Genomic DNA, 15,559 nt, shown 5'->3' with positions numbered 1-15,559 from the left:
CCACCTTTCCTCTTACTTTTATTTTGAGTGTGTCATTGGCAGTACACTTCAACACCAAGAGACTGTCAGAGGGCCTGATTCTCCTCTCACTTACATCAGTGCCGCTCTATTGCCTGCAGCAGAGTTGCCCTTGATTGACAGAAGCGTGAACAGGAGGAAAATCAGGCCCAGAGTCCGCTACCCTATTATTCTGCTCTATGGCAGTTTCCTGATCAATGTCTACCTCCAGCCCTACATAGGGACACATGGAGATTGGACAGCGTGGTAGGGAAACATCCGGACTCTGGTTTATGAATTCCTCGACCTCTAGGCATTAAACCACCCTTTTAAACTGGAGGCAATGTCCCTAGAAAACTCCTTCATGTGAATAAATCCTGCTCTTGCTGTACAGTCCCTTCTTTTTGTGAAAAACTCAACTCAGCCTCAACTATAGACCCACAGCAGCCTTTCCACAATATGGATGTTAGACCCACCATATTCCTATCAAGCCCCTTGGATCCCAAAGGACTTCATAATTTAGTGGCCAAGCCATCCATGCAAAGGCAACATGAGATTGAGGGCGGGGGCAGGGGTGGGGTGAACCACATAAAACACTTTGCACATTTCAACTCTAAATGTTCCTGGAAAGAAAGTTTTCCTGGGCATGAAGGATTAGCAGCCTTGTGGAAAAGCAGAGGGCATAGCCTTATTCTTGCATGAAGCCCAGGGTCTGTGAGCATCTGAGACCGGCTGATCCTTGGGGCATCCAAGTTCAGGGTGTGTTATCATGGGTCTCCCTTCCACAGACCTTAATGGTCAAACAGCCATTGTCCCCCTAACCATCTGTCCCATCCCAGCTGCGGGGATACAAACTGGAGTTGTTGCTGCTCTGAGCAATATTCGATTCCAAAGATCCACCAAGAATGGCTCTTCCCTAGATCCAGGTTTCCACCTAAAGGCAGCCATGCTCCCTGCTGCCTGCCCCTTCAAAATCCCACAAGGCCCTTAACTCAGTTAGGCTGTCAGGGACTTTGCAAGGACTGGAACAGTATGCCAGGGAATCATTGCTCCCTTCCTTCCATGGTTTTCAGTTCAATATCATATACCCTACAGAATGGGAGAGCGCCTGTGTCCTTATATACACACACACCGCTATGCTGACATGTGGCCGTCTGTAGGGTGGTGGATGGCAACTAGTCAGAGGACAGGAACACAGCATGATGCACATCAGGAGAAATATTTTGGTCAGAAATCTCCTACTCTTAAAGATTGCATGGTGCTCTTCCTAAGGGCTGCGCACCAAGACAGACGCAGTTTCTAAGGGCCACATGGCATGGAACTCACTTCATGAAGCCCAGAAAGATAAAGTGCCAAAGTGAATCTGTTGGACTGTTTACCAGTGGTTCTGGGAGAGAAAGTCTGGCAAACACCTGGTGTTCAGCTACTCCTTTACTTGCCAGCTAACTAAGGTCCAGATCTTGGTGCTCCAGATGCAAGCACAATTTCCATTACCTTAGTGGGAGTTATGCCTACGTACAGTGTTTGAGATGAAGCCCAAAATTCAAACCATTACTGCATATTCGGAATCTCTGGAACACATAACAAACAGGAGTTAAAGCAGTACACACATCCAGCTTTGGTAACAAGGCATCAGAAAGATGGTTAACAGACTGTACTCCCTATTAGGCTGAACAGCTACAGAGTGGCTTTTTTTAATGCTGTATTTATACTGGCCATGGGCAGAGAAAGCAAAAAGCAACTTACTTTGAGCTTTGCCAGGGCTTGATCTTGAGAAGCAGGAAGCAATGAGCTCTCTTCTTGCTGGGCCAACGCTCCCAACTCCCGAATACTAACTATCCTGACGGCTCCGTGTGCTCCCAGCTAGCAAGCCCCGCCGCTGAGAAGCTCACGCAGCCACTGCCCGGGACTTGGGAACTCAGTCTTCCCCAAAGTCCAGTCACCAGCCAAGCTGAAATCAACCCAGGTTACCTTTTCCAAACAGCAGCATCAAAAATGACGGGTGGGCAACACCCAACGGGTGCCTGAACCCTGAGCTGAGGCACCTCCAAACAAAACCAACTTACCGGCCGCCTCCCATACCCACTTTACTCTGTTCTGCTGAATCACTTACTGCATTGCCGGCAGTGCTGAGAGGGGAATTTTACTGAGGCTCATGCAGCTCAAGCCTAAGACGCAATGCACAGCAGCACTAACTGCATGTTTAACTCGCATGGTGCTGTGGCACAGCTCAGGCTGTACAAGCCAATGAGAGGATAATTACTTCACAGCAGGTGCTCCTGTAGACCAAGCTGGTCTGCCCCTCATATAACTACCTGCTCCTGAGGCTGGGATTGCAAATATGACCGTACCTGGGCTAGGTGCAGAAGGGAAGTTACTTCCAGCAGCCAAAGGATATTCTAGGGACAGCCAAAGTTGTCTCCCCCACATTTCAGAACACTCAAGAAGCATGGGCTGGATAGCTGGACTTCAGAGAGAACGGAAATCCAAGAGGAACAAATAAAAGTAGGGTGTTCAAACATGGGGGGGAGGGGAGAATGGGAAAGATTCTTATGAAATAATAAAGACAGTGGACTGATTCTGCTTTCGTACACAGCGTGCAGTTACTTTAACAAGTACAGAGCAGGTATAAAATGCAACCAGATCAGAATAGCAGCATTTCACTCTCACTTCACATGGCTGTAACTGACAGCACAAGGTGCAGAGCAATGGAAAATCTGTATAAACTGTCTACATAGAGCACCCACTCCTAACTCGGGGTGGGTGAGGAGGATGATGGGTGCTTACATCCCTACTGCACATGGTTTTAATGGATGAAAACCAAAGTAACACTGGGGAAAGAGTTTGAGAGAGAGTCATAAAATCCTGAACTCCAGATTTGCCCATCCCTAGTACACACACACACACGGCCTTAAAAATCCAACTTCTCCTGTCAGGAAGGAGGGTCTCAGTTATAAGGAGTTCAGTGTTATTCAGTGCAGGGCAGGAAATGTCCTCAGGAGAAGTAAAACTGTACGGCTGCAGGACGGTGCTTTCCATGTGGAGTTATTTATATTACAGAGACAGAGTTTTTCCATTCATGATGAAGCAACGTATAGTAATTTTTAAGGAGGGGAGAGGGAAGAGACGCTCCAGGTTCCTCCACTGCCCCCCACCCCAAATATGCCTTCAATCCTCAGTAGCTCCACATCCTAGTGGAGTCTGCAGGATCTGACCTTCTCCAGGGCCTGAGGATGTTCTCCATCAGAGGGGAAGGCTGGAGAGTGACTCAAGTCCCTTCCTCCATGCTAAGGAACAAGCATGCTGACTCTACAGGGCTCTAAGCCATTGCCTGCCCAGGAGATGTGGCTGCCAGCATGGATCCCCTATGTGATGCAATGCACTTGACCACGAGACTGCTGGGCCTGGCAAGTTATTGAACATGCTGCTGTATTGAGAACTGTGTGTTCCCTGTGTATTACCAACACAAGGGCTTCCTCAATCATCTAAAGAGACCTGAGTCATGCCAAACAATGGGCCATGTGTATTCACACATCCCTACTTCAAATTTTTCCCCATGGAGGAGAAGGGGAAGTTTATATGCTACATTTACCATATAGCCTACAGGCAGACCAATAGAAAAAGGTGTTGAAACCAGACCTTTAAAGTTATGTAAACTAGAGACATACTCAAGCAACTGAAACTGGATCTAGGATTTTAAACATTCCAAGATTGGGGCAGTTTGGAACCAGGTCTTCAGTTTGGTCCAATATAAAGATATAATTCCACGTGCATCCCAGTTCAGATTTTGAAAACTCCCAAAGTTCAGATACTGGGGCCGCCCTGTTTTGAGCTCTTCTCTTGCTTAATCATAGTTCTGATTGCTTTAATTGCACATGGTGCGCTAACAAGCTTTGGACACCAGTAACTCTCAGCTCTGAAACAACACATCAAAAGAGGTAATTTAATTAAAATATGGACCGCAGTCTGCAGACCTCCTAAATTCTTCTGATAATTATGGAAACAGAGATTAAAGGGAGTGGGGAGGGAAACCTTTGTTAGGTTAATTGTATGAAGCCTCACAATGAAATATAAGCAGCCTGATTTCCCTAGAGGACATGTGCAAACTTGACTATAGGTTTTTGTGGGAGATAAAGAGGGAAGTTAGCCCCCTGAAGGAGCGAGAGACTTGGATTAAATCAAGAACAGAAATGATAAACCAAAGGAAAAATAAAGCTTCCATTTTTCAAACAACTTGAAATGAGGTATCAACCATCGAGATCTGCAGTTTTGTTGCCATCTTATTAATATGCTATTTTCATTTCCCTGATTAGATGGGGATGGGGGGCAAAGGAGAGAAACCATCCTGGTATCTAACTATCTTCCCAAGTGAAAAGGCGTTGCATCCCCTGGGAGATCTCAGCAGTCCAAAGACTTCAGACACCACCCTTTTTATGGAAGCATTTGAATCCACCCGCTTGCCATAGGCAGAAGGTGCCCTCAAAGATGCCTTTACATCCCCTGACTCAGATGTGTCAAGAACCTGACATTTTAGAACCAACACAGCTACATCTCTGTTATTTTCTGGCTCCTATCCCTAAAGTGTTAGTTATTAATGCTTGCTTGATGTTACATGCTTAGGGGTACATTCTTATCTCAATGAAAGAGGATGCACATAACTCCCCCACACATTGCAGCAAAAGCTACCCTTTAGTAGCAATTACAATTCTAATAACTTCAAGCCTCAAACAGCTGATTAGGATGGGGGATTCACATTATTAGTAACAGCTAATGTCATCGTAGGCACCATGAAATTCCGTTTAAAGTTTAAAAACCAACACACACACACACACAACCTGCTCCCTTCCCACCAAAGGACATGGCAGTAACTGCCATGAACTGATTTCATTTCAGCTCGGGTCTGCATTTCTCATTAACTCAGAATAGCTGCAGAGATAATTATACAGCCAGCCTCGCTGATCTGGATTATTGGGATGTGGGTGATGAGAAGAGGGTAGGTCAACAATTCTAATCCGATTTCCAACCACTGGAAAATTACAGTGGTGTTGGAAATGGAAGGCTCTGCAGTCCAATTGAACGAGAGGATCAGGCTTTGGGCTGGACGCCAATAGAGGTATGCTAGAGAGCCAAACAGCCACAACAAGCTCTACTTTTGCATGTGGTCCAGGCAATGTTATCCCCACTGCTGTGCAACTTCGGTGAAAATAAAATACCCCTTCAATCATTTGAAAAATAAAAACCAAAGATACAAGCAAGGTCTGAATTTAGAAGCTAAACTAATAATACCTAGTGCCAGTAGAGCACCGTACAAACATTCCCTAACTCGGATACTCAACCCTCCCACGTGGTATTAACGATATGTTAGAGTCGGAGAAAATGAAACGAAAAGTGGGTGTGTTCATGGATTCCAAGGGCAGGCAGATCACTGTGATCATCTCGTCTGACCTCTTGTATAACACAGGCCAGAGAACTGCCCCAGAATAATTTCTAGAACACGTTTTTTAGAAAAAAACATCCAACCGCCCCTCTGCCCCCCGCTCCCTGTGTTAATGGGAGCACGGAGAATATGGGCCGGAACAGACTCTCACTGAAATAAGTGCTTGTTTGTATTACAGTAGCAACTAGATTTTAACTGAGATCTGGGCCCCACGGTACTAGTGCTGTACACACACACAGAAAAAACAGTCTCTGCCCCAAAGAGCTTACAGTCTAAATAGACAGAGGAAGGATCACCACCGTTTTACAGATGGGGGACTGAGGCACAGGGAGTTGAAGTGATGGGCCCAAGGTCACACAGGGAGTCTTGACCCCAGATCTGCCAAGTCCCACTCCAGTGCCCAAACTATAAAACCATCATTCCTCTCCAATAGTTAAACTCCTCAACTTCAGTGATGGAGGAAGCCTCTAGGTCCTGATCCTGCATCACCTTATCCCTTGTGCCTTTGAGTAGGGGCCCAGTACAATCCCAGTCCTTTTACTGCTGTCCCTCAAGCACTGGAGAAGTATAGCGAGGAGGGCAGCATTCAACTTCCTCATAGGCAGGGATGGGCGAGGACCAGGTCATATCTGTATCCCCTCAACAGCTACGAGGGGTGTAGCAGAAGCTGCATGGAGCCACACACCAGAAGGCATCATGCTGGCTTCAGGAACGATTACCTTTGCAGCAGCCACCAGCTTTCCACCCCTCGACCATCTCCCCCTTTAGATGCAACAGTTTAGTTTGACCGAAGCGGTGGCAGCCAGAGGCCTTGTGATCTAGCAATAAGAGCAGGAGGCTGGAAGTCAGAACACAGGCATTTCTATTCCCAACTCTGCCACTGACTCTCTCTTTTACCCTGGGCAAGATCCTTCACCTCATTGTGCCTCAGAACGTCCTGCCTCGTTATGTTCATTGATCAACATTGAGCTACCCTGTAGGAATGGATTTTTAACAAGTCAACATCCTTGTTCTTCCCATGCTGAAGCAGTAAAGGTGTTAACCTCATGCACAGCCTTTCTGCCTGCCTCTTGCTATCCCATCCACACAAAATGCATCTGACAATCCTGCAAAGTTTCTGCACTGAATAAACCAATCAGATTTCTCGTCTGCCTTTATCCTGAAAGGAACTGCAGAGGGATCAAAATATGCAATGGTACAAAACAGAATGAAAAGCAGTAGCACAGGCATATTCTCTGGAGTGTGTGTCTGGGAGCAAGATGTCACCGTGGGGTCAAAGCAAACAAACAATGGGGACCTGTCATTTCACATCTGTATCCATGGAAACTTGCAAGGTGTTTGAAGACAAAATTGACAAAATTATTGATCACATAAAGTGACACTCACATATGAAATATAAACCATGGGACATAGGAGCCTAATAAAAACCAGTTAAGTATGTGTGTTTAAACACTGATAAGCTTACCTTTAAGATCTCATCCAAGTGATTAGTGTTTTACTAGGCAAGCATGAAGATAAGATTCTCTGCTTCAAGGAGCTTCGAATCTGAATAGAGTAAGACAAAGGACAGTAGATGGGAAAGGTGATTGGTCACATTTGGCACTGGTATTCATTCCAAGCTTTTTGTTTTGTTTTTGTATTTGCCAATATTTCTTTCCAGGTGAGACAAGAGTTTGTAGGAGATCTGTCCTTTGTGGACAGCATTAGTATGAACTGATGTTGTCCATTAGGAGGTCAAAGTCTTTCTACAGGCACACAGACTGCCATAAATTATAGCAAGGGGGGAAAAAAGGATGACGGGAGGGGCATAGGCTAGTATTCTGAATACAGGACTGGTGCCCAGGAATTCCCAAGTTTGATTCCTGGTTCTCTTTAGCCAGGGGCAAGTCAGTTCCTCTCTTGCTTCAGCTCTTTCTCCAAGATGAAGACACTGCTACCTACTACCCAGGGGTGGTGAGAGGACTGTCTGAAAAATGCTACAAGTTATAAAATAAGAATTAATAGGAATTAGAAGGTCTTACACTTTCATCTGAAAGAGCACCCACTCTAGCATTCCTCCCTCCCCCTTGGGCTGCCCCTCCAGTCACAGCTGGCATCATCGGAGCCTTGTTCAATAGAAGTTCACACCACAAGACTCACAGCTGGCAGCAGTGGGTTCTGGAAGGTGGAACAAAACTCCATCAAGAAGGTTTTGCTCCAAAGAAAATGCACTGGATACAGAAAACGTGGGAAGGCACAGTGCATAAACCTGATACTCTCCTCCAGCACAGGCAGGTTTGACCCTATGGATCAGTGCACAAAGCCACTGACCACACTCTTCACTTTCTCCACCCCACAACTCTGCTGTACACTCTGACAGTCGTCACAAAGGTAGGTGGGAATGCAAGACTCTCTTTGTGAACTCTACAGATCAAAAGACTAGCAGAGCAGAAACTCTGCATCTTCACTATTCATGGCCCTAACAAGCTTGCACAGAAGGGCTCAGGAGGCAGGGTGTAGAGTAGCAGACCCAAAAGGCACTGCTCCAAGGAAGCTCACAGCAACAGAGTCATAGCTTGGAACAGCACCATACCAGTGCTCATGTTTTCGAGCCTCTCAGTAATTGGTGTTGACAGGGTTGTGCTAGAAGGAAGTTCAGGCTTGTGCAGACATAGTTCACAGTGGCAGGCCATGCTCCTGAGCTCACTTCCTCTGTTGGAGTCACAGCTGGCAGGAGCTGGCTATAATTAGGCCTTAACATATGCAGACAGCAACTGTGAACTCCCAAAAATGTTTCTCTTGGCCCCCAGAGTCGGATGTTAAAAATGGCTATGGGTTTGTCAAGGATTGAGGTTGAGAAATAGCAAGGCGGCAGCGCACGGAGCGCCGAGCTGCATTTAGGTCCCTAGGCATCGGAACAATTAGTTTTCAGTCAAGTGTCAGGTTTGCTTGGCTGCAATCGGAATTGCCCACGTTTATTTTAAAGAGAAGTCCCTCTGCACTGCAGAAAGATGCTACAAAAGTGCTGAGTATGGGGAAAGCATCACTTAGCCAGCACAGCTTCCAAAGCCAGCCTCTTAGGACCTGGACCAGCTCAAACTGCCACCATGCAGCATCTGGCCAACAGCAGTGGGTCTAGGGTGTTTTAAAGTAATTACATTGCAGGGTTCCATCTGCCTTCCCAGCACCTAAACGTCTATTTAGAATCAATAGTACCATGCCTTTCTGTAGACAATGGAAAAGGTCCCTTTCATTGGATAACAGGAATTGCTATTGTAGTAGTTCACTATTTTATGGTAAGCAACCTCTACTGCTGTGCATTTGTGACATCAATGCTGTTTGCATGGGCTCATTTTATTTTCTAAGCTTCCCCCCCTTTATTGACAATGGGATTTATTGCAAATTGGTTGGTGTATGTTGAACTGAGTCAGGCAAAGAGGAGATTTAATACATTTAAATACCCTCATAATAAATACTTTGCACTGGTACAATGCCTTCCCTCTGAGGACCCCAAAGGGTTTCACACAGGCTGATGTAATGAGCCTCACAATACTTCTGCCAAATGGGCGACTACTCTTACCCCCATTTTACAAGTGGGGAAACAGAGGCAGTGAGCTTTTAAAGGGTTGCCCAAGGTGACAGTATGGCTCAGTAAGCAGAGGGGGAAACTGAACCCAGATATTTTGACTCTCTGTTCTATACTTTACGCATCCTTGCTCCCTGTTTTATGGAATAATCCTACATTGGGCCAGAGGGAGGATGGAGATGTCCTAATGAAGGTGTGTTTCCAATTGCTTTGATTTGTTCTCCCTTCAGAAGGCTGTGGTGATGACACGGTTAAATCATTTGCCGCCTGCTGCTTGGTTAGCACTGAGCACTCTTGCTGCCCAGATCACACAGACGGTATCTGACAGTAACTTCCAACGTCTGTTGGGAATCTACTCCAAACACGCACGACTGATACCACTGGAGCGACGTGCATGCCCTCGCCCTGCCAGGGCACTGGAAATGCCAGATGGAACCTGGATCAGGCCACCAGAATGAAGGCATCACCCCAGAGCTTCATGCAAACTGCTGGCACCCCATCCAATGCAGCACAGAAGGAGCGCGCTATTAATAGAAGCCATTAAGGGCTAAATCCTCCCCCCTGTGCCAAGTGTGAGTAACCAGGCGAGGCAAAGGGGGATTTTGCAGAGGAAGCAGTCCTCCTCTGGGCCGCACAGGGCCGTAAGATGCAGCAAGCTTCCTATCCCTGCTCCTGTGCTGCAGGGCGAGTTGCCGAAAGGAAACAGGAGAAGGCAATAGCCAGCCATTCGGTGCAGTGGCCGCACCCTGCAGCATAGGGTCAGAGAGTTTCTATCATGCAAATTAACAGCCCCCCTATTGCCAGCTCCCCTTGCCCTATCCAGCAAAGGAATTCAGCCTCCAGTACTGTTAATCTGGCGTCTACCATAAGCATTTATAGCAACATTTCCAAACCTCTGCACCTAAAATAGGCACCCTACGCCAATATTTAGGCACATGTGGTCAAGTACCCACAACTTTCCCTGGACTTCAGTGGGCGCTGCAGTTGCTCAGTACCTCTCAGGGTCACGTCCGAAACTTGAAAACTGGCAAGGACTGTAGTGTCCACCAGAACAGATGGAGGCCCAGGGAATCATCCTTAAAGTAAATCACTGGAATCCATTTCTTATTGAAGTCATCTGCTTGTTGGCTCAAACAGTAAGTAATCTCTTCCCTAATAGGTTACTCTTGGAGCATATTGGTAAAGTCCAGGCGGGTTTATAAAACCTATGTTATGCAACAGTATGTTTTCCCAGTGTAAGAAGCAACACGGCTTGGACTTGTAGTTTTATCCATGCCAGTCATGTAATGAGGCTCGGATATATTTTCAGGTTCCATGCTTCAGCAGATTTACTCCCCGCCTAGGCCTCCTCCCTGGAATGAGGCAGCGTGCTTATACCAGCGGAGGATCTGGCCCCATACATTGCTAGTGGATAAGGGAGGGATAGCTCAGTGCTTTGAGCACTGGCCTGCTAAACCCAGGGTTGTGAGTTCAATCCTTGAGAGGGCCATTTAGGGAACTGGGGTAAAAATCTGTCTGGGGATTGGTCCTGTTTTGAGCAGGGGGTTGGACTAGATGACCTCCTGAGGTCCCTACAAACCCTGATATTCTATGTTGTGGAGAGGCTGTATCTGCAGGGTTAGAGCCCTACACCACAAGGTACTGAGTAGCCTCAATTGCCGTAGACTTCAAAACAGGTTGAAGGTGTAGAGCACTACACAGGACTGGATCCTCAAAAACATGAGAGAGCCACAATCTTGGAGCTTACCAGTTAGGGGCGAGGATATAAGCTCTTAAAGCAATGGTGTCGTCCTGTGAACGGAGCACTGGGCTAGCAGTCAGGAGAGTTTGCTTCCCAGCCCTACCACTGAGCTGGGCAAGTTCAAGTGTAAGGCTGGAAGGGACCACCAGGATCATCTAGCCTGACCTCCTGTTTATCACAGGCCACCATCACCCAGCACCCACATGCTAAACCCAATTTAGGATCAGATTTTTGGTAGTGTCCACCAATTGCACATGGCCAGCTGGAGACATCTAGGGCCTGATTTTCATAGGAGCTGATCATGACATCTCCCATTGACTTCAGGCAAGGTTGTAGGTGCTCAGCAACCTTGAAGGTCAAGCTCAATGCTCTTAAGTCAGGTACCCAAAAAATGAGTGGACTTTTAAAATTTGTGGCCAAAAACTCTCTGCGCTTCAGTTACTCTACCTGTAAAATGAACATAATAATGGTTTATGTGGAGCTTCCAGTTCTATGGATGAGAAATGCTATACAAGTTAGATGGTTTCAGAGTAGCAGCCATGTTAGTCTGTAGCCATAAAAAGAACAGGAGCACTTGTGGCACCTTAGAGACTAACAAATTTATTTGAGCATAAGCTTTCGTGGGCTATGAAGTGGACTGTAGTCCACGAAAGCTTCTGCTCAAATAAATTTGTTAGTCTCTAAGGTGCCACAAGTACTCCTGTTCTTTTTAGAAGTTAGATGGTTATACAGATGCCCATCTGATGTCCTATCTGACGTCAATGGAGCCAGGACTCTTTAGGCCAAATCAACAAGCCTATAACAGGGGTGGTATAGGGTGACAGATATGGGGAAGAGAAAGGTCAGGTTAAGTTATTGCAATAATTTTTAAGATATGAAAACAGGTTTGGGTCATTTTAATTTAAATATAGGGTTTGGGGAACAGTGTCCATAGACTAGACTGTAAAGAAGCCACACGCTATTAATACAGTTATATCAGTACTAGCTTGATAACAGTGCAGTGATTTTTTCGAATACTGGCAGCGTTACACAACAGCAACGCAAGATGTTCTATTGTAGGGTTCTGGTGACAAATCATTAGTTCTCTGCTGTCATAAATTACCACGGGCCCCTTGATGGGATTATAGACTATTACTTGTATACCTATTATTCCCATTATAATAGGAAGATTGCAGCAGCAGCTGTATAGTATCACATGCTATTCTTCGCTCATAATCCAGCAGGCTGAATGATGGATTTTCTTGGAACATTCAGGTCAATTAAATGAGGTTTCTGGGAACTGCATCTCAAAAAGGAGCCCAGGCACAATGTTGAGTCAGCATGACTAAAAAGCCCTTCAGTTGTACTTTTACAGGGCCGTACCCTGGATTTGGATACACGCGCTGGGCTCCAGTGAGAGATGTGGAGTTTTAAGGCCCTAGCCTTGTACCATAGGTAGATATACAGAAGAAAACAATTGAGCTGCAGCGCATTACCTGGAACCAATTCTAGCCCTGCTACCATAAGCCGCTTAAGTTAACCCCTTGATGAAATTATTTCCCTGTAAGTCACTGCAATCTATCCATTACTCTATATTGGCTTTTAGCACTGCACGCGTCTAAGGGTCTTTTCAGCTGAAATCCCCTTGAGAAAGAAGTGACTGAAGGGACATGGCCTGGAGAACCCACACCTTAAAGTGGCTCACGCTGCTTCTGAAAGCTTCAGTCACCACCTGGGACTAGACATGAGCTTTCTAAAAGCCCCAGTGTGTGAGCAGTTGTTATAACAAGAATCTGCCCCAGCGTGTGACTACAATGATCCAAATCTGCCTGAGCAATAGATTATGCTGATATGCAAGGAGGAATGGAGACACCCTTGGGTCCCTCAGATGGTACCAGACACCACACCTGCAAGGAGCACCCTTCAAGGTGGCCTGGATTTATTCTTTTTCTCAAATTAAAAGCTACATTGGGATTGAGACTAGAACTCGAAAGCCAACTTCACTCCCTTTGCTTTTCTAGGGCAGGTCCAAACACAGGACAGAGTCAGGATTCTCAAGCTCTGATCAGGACTCCCTAAAGCCAAACTCGTCAATCCTTCAGGCTTGTCTTCATGTACAGCGCTACAGAGAGCAGCTGAGTGAAGACACTATTAGACCCAGAAGTGAAAGTAAGACAGTCCTGTCCGATCCGTTGTACTGGATAGGACCGGCTTCCTCGGCGGTGATTTAAAGGGTCCAGGGCTCCAGCCACTGTGAGGAGCCCTGGGCCCTTTAAATCACCGCCAGAGCCCGGCTGCCAGAGCCCCAGGAGGCAGTAGCTATGTTGATGGAAGAAGCTCTCCTGCCGACACAGCGTGTTCTACACAGAGGGTCAGGTCGGTTTAACTACGTCACTTGGGGATGGGGATTTTTCACACCCCTGAGTGACAGTTATACCAATACAGGTCTGTGGTGTAGACCCAGCCTCAGTATTGCCATCTGAGGAGCGGTGATGGCAACACTGACTCTCCTGCATGCCTGTGCCAGGGTGGCTATGAAGATTAACATAAAGCCCTTGGCGGACGAGAAGTGCTAAGCAGGTAGCATTATCTCCACCGGCCCTCTGTACAATTTTAGACAGTATGCTGAGCTCAATAACTCATTCTTACACTACCCTGCCTGATCATATAGAGGATCAAACAATGAAAAGTTCGTTAGCACCCTTTTCCCCTTATCACCAAATGCTCTGGCTAAGTGAATCACAGGAGGGGACCAGAACTGGCTTACTAATTGGTCAGAAGGGCACTATGCTAAAGCACACTAAGTAGATTTGACATGCTCCACATACATCAACTTTTAAATGTATAGCTTGAGCTGACACCATTTACATACATTCTGCTTCAACAACAGGATGGCACTAACCTCTCTCCAGGACATATGCTGATCAGTACAAATCAAACACCCTTCCAGGCCATTGGTCTATTACTTTGCAAGCTTTGCATGGCAGGTGCTGCGGAACCTAACGGAGTCAGATGTTGCCCCATTCCCACTCATGAGGGTTTGAGGGCCCTACTCCTTTGAAACTGCCAGCTTGAAGCCTCACATCCCACTGTGTGTCAAGTATTTTCACCCTTATTATATAAATGGAGAAATGGAGGTTAAGTGACTTGCCCAAGGGGATAGGGAGGAAACCATACACTGAATCAGTGGCAAAGCTGGACACAGAACCCAGAGTCCTGACTCCAGCCCCATTCTCTAATCCTTCCCACACTGACAAGTGTAAACCCTGGGACCCCGTTGTCAGGAACTTTTTGATTTGCACATGGCCTAAGTAATTGAATGACAAAAATTCTCATCCTCATTACACCTTAAACTCAAGAATTTTAAAAGCAACCAGATTATCCCCCAATTATCAGAGGGAAGGAGCTTGGCACTTTCTGAAAATCAGGCCCCTTCAGGAGGTCTCAAATTGGGCATCTGAAATCACTAGTCAATTACAAAAAAAACAAAAAAAAAAGCCCCATGGCCTAAATCTTTTCTATCCATTAACAAAGGTAGGAAGAGGCACCTCAATTTAGCCTTGGGACTCTGATTTGATATCACCTACAGACTGATTTATAACCTACCAAAAAGAGTCCAGAACCCCTCTCCACATGACCCCCTCCATTCATAACGTTGCTGCACTGCATTTTACAGATGTCGTCTGCTTCACCAGTTCAGCCTCTTAGTACATGTCAACATAGTGACAAAACTCCTAGAAATATTGTGAGATCACCAAAAAATGTCAACCCAGGTTACGTCACAGACTACAGCCAAATATAATTGCACCAGCAGGGACAGTGAAGGTTCGATTGGGAACACTGAGCTCTTTTCCTTACTTTACATTTAAAAGAGGAGAAAAGGGAGAAGAAAAACAAGCCTTTAAGAAAGCCGTTAAAATGCTGATTTGTAGCTTTGGCCCACTTTTGTCAAAGTCCTGAATGCCCGAGAGAACCACAGAAAAAAGATCACTGTATACAACAGGGGACTTACCTGGATCTCCAGGTACTCAGCAGATCTATGCAGGCAGCTTGCAACAATACACAGAGAGAGAGCATTTGTTTTCATTTGCTTGGCGAAATACCCTCAAATTCCCCCCACCCTTGATTCATAAACACAAACACCCACATTCCCATCATGTCATTCTTTTAGTATCAGAATGGATCTATGGCAATGCCAAGATGGTATGCAAGGGCACCCATCACATAAAACCTAGGCATGGATGGTATTTAAAACAGTATTTGAAAAGAGAGAGTTTCAGGAACAGAAATCATTTTTAGCTATTTCCCTCTACTGCTGCTGTCTCCACCGTTCCTTTGACATACCAGAGGCTCTACAATCTATGGGGGAGCTATTTCTCATAATAGTAGTTCTTGTACCTTAAGAAGATTGAGTCATCCAGCCTGTAAACTAAGAGCTGGTAACAGCTGCAAAGCCTTTCACACACAGATCATCATCAGTTTCAATTCAGCTACTCAGAGAGACTAAAGTTTGTTACTGTCTGACAGTTATTGGTGGGCTACACATGGCTGATGTCAGCTTAGGTCCCAGTGAACAGGGATTGACATCATAAAGGCCCTGTGATAATGCCTTGTTGGCTGCTTCAGGCCAAGCATGCAGGGGCCATGCAGGTCACCTCATCCTAGGGGTGGTCTCCCTTGGTCAGGATTGAAGTAGTGGGGAGAGGAGTGGAGACCATGCACTGCTGCTCCCTACACTTCTCTCTTGTGGTTGAGGAACATTCACCACCAATATGAATACAATGACAGTAAAAACCTCACTCAGATGTATTGATACAGGGCTTGGACAATCCAAGTTTGA

The 15,559-nt window shown here is 46.1% G+C and overlaps 1 protein-coding gene across 5 annotated transcripts in view; it reads right to left on the bottom strand.

Moving 5' to 3' along the window:
- Nucleotides 1-15,232, bottom strand: part of NFASC (neurofascin) — a 175,435-nt gene extending 160,203 nt beyond the window's left edge. For all 5 annotated transcript variants that reach the window (XM_045015423.1, XM_045015419.1, XM_045015421.1 and 2 more), the window contains exons 1-2: nucleotides 15,118-15,232; nucleotides 6,900-6,979 (exon numbers count right to left, since the gene is read on the bottom strand). The gene's annotated coding sequence lies outside the window, so the exon portion shown is untranslated. The remainder of the gene's footprint in view (nucleotides 1-6,899; nucleotides 6,980-15,117) is intronic.
- Between the last annotated feature and the right edge of the window lie 327 nt (nucleotides 15,233-15,559).

The sequence above is a fragment of the Mauremys mutica genome, chromosome 4 (genome assembly GCF_020497125.1).
Source record: "Mauremys mutica isolate MM-2020 ecotype Southern chromosome 4, ASM2049712v1, whole genome shotgun sequence".
NCBI lineage: Eukaryota > Metazoa > Chordata > Testudines > Geoemydidae > Mauremys > Mauremys mutica.
The sequence above is the reverse complement of the archived record's forward strand: the minus strand, read 5'-3'. Positions and strand labels throughout refer to the sequence as shown.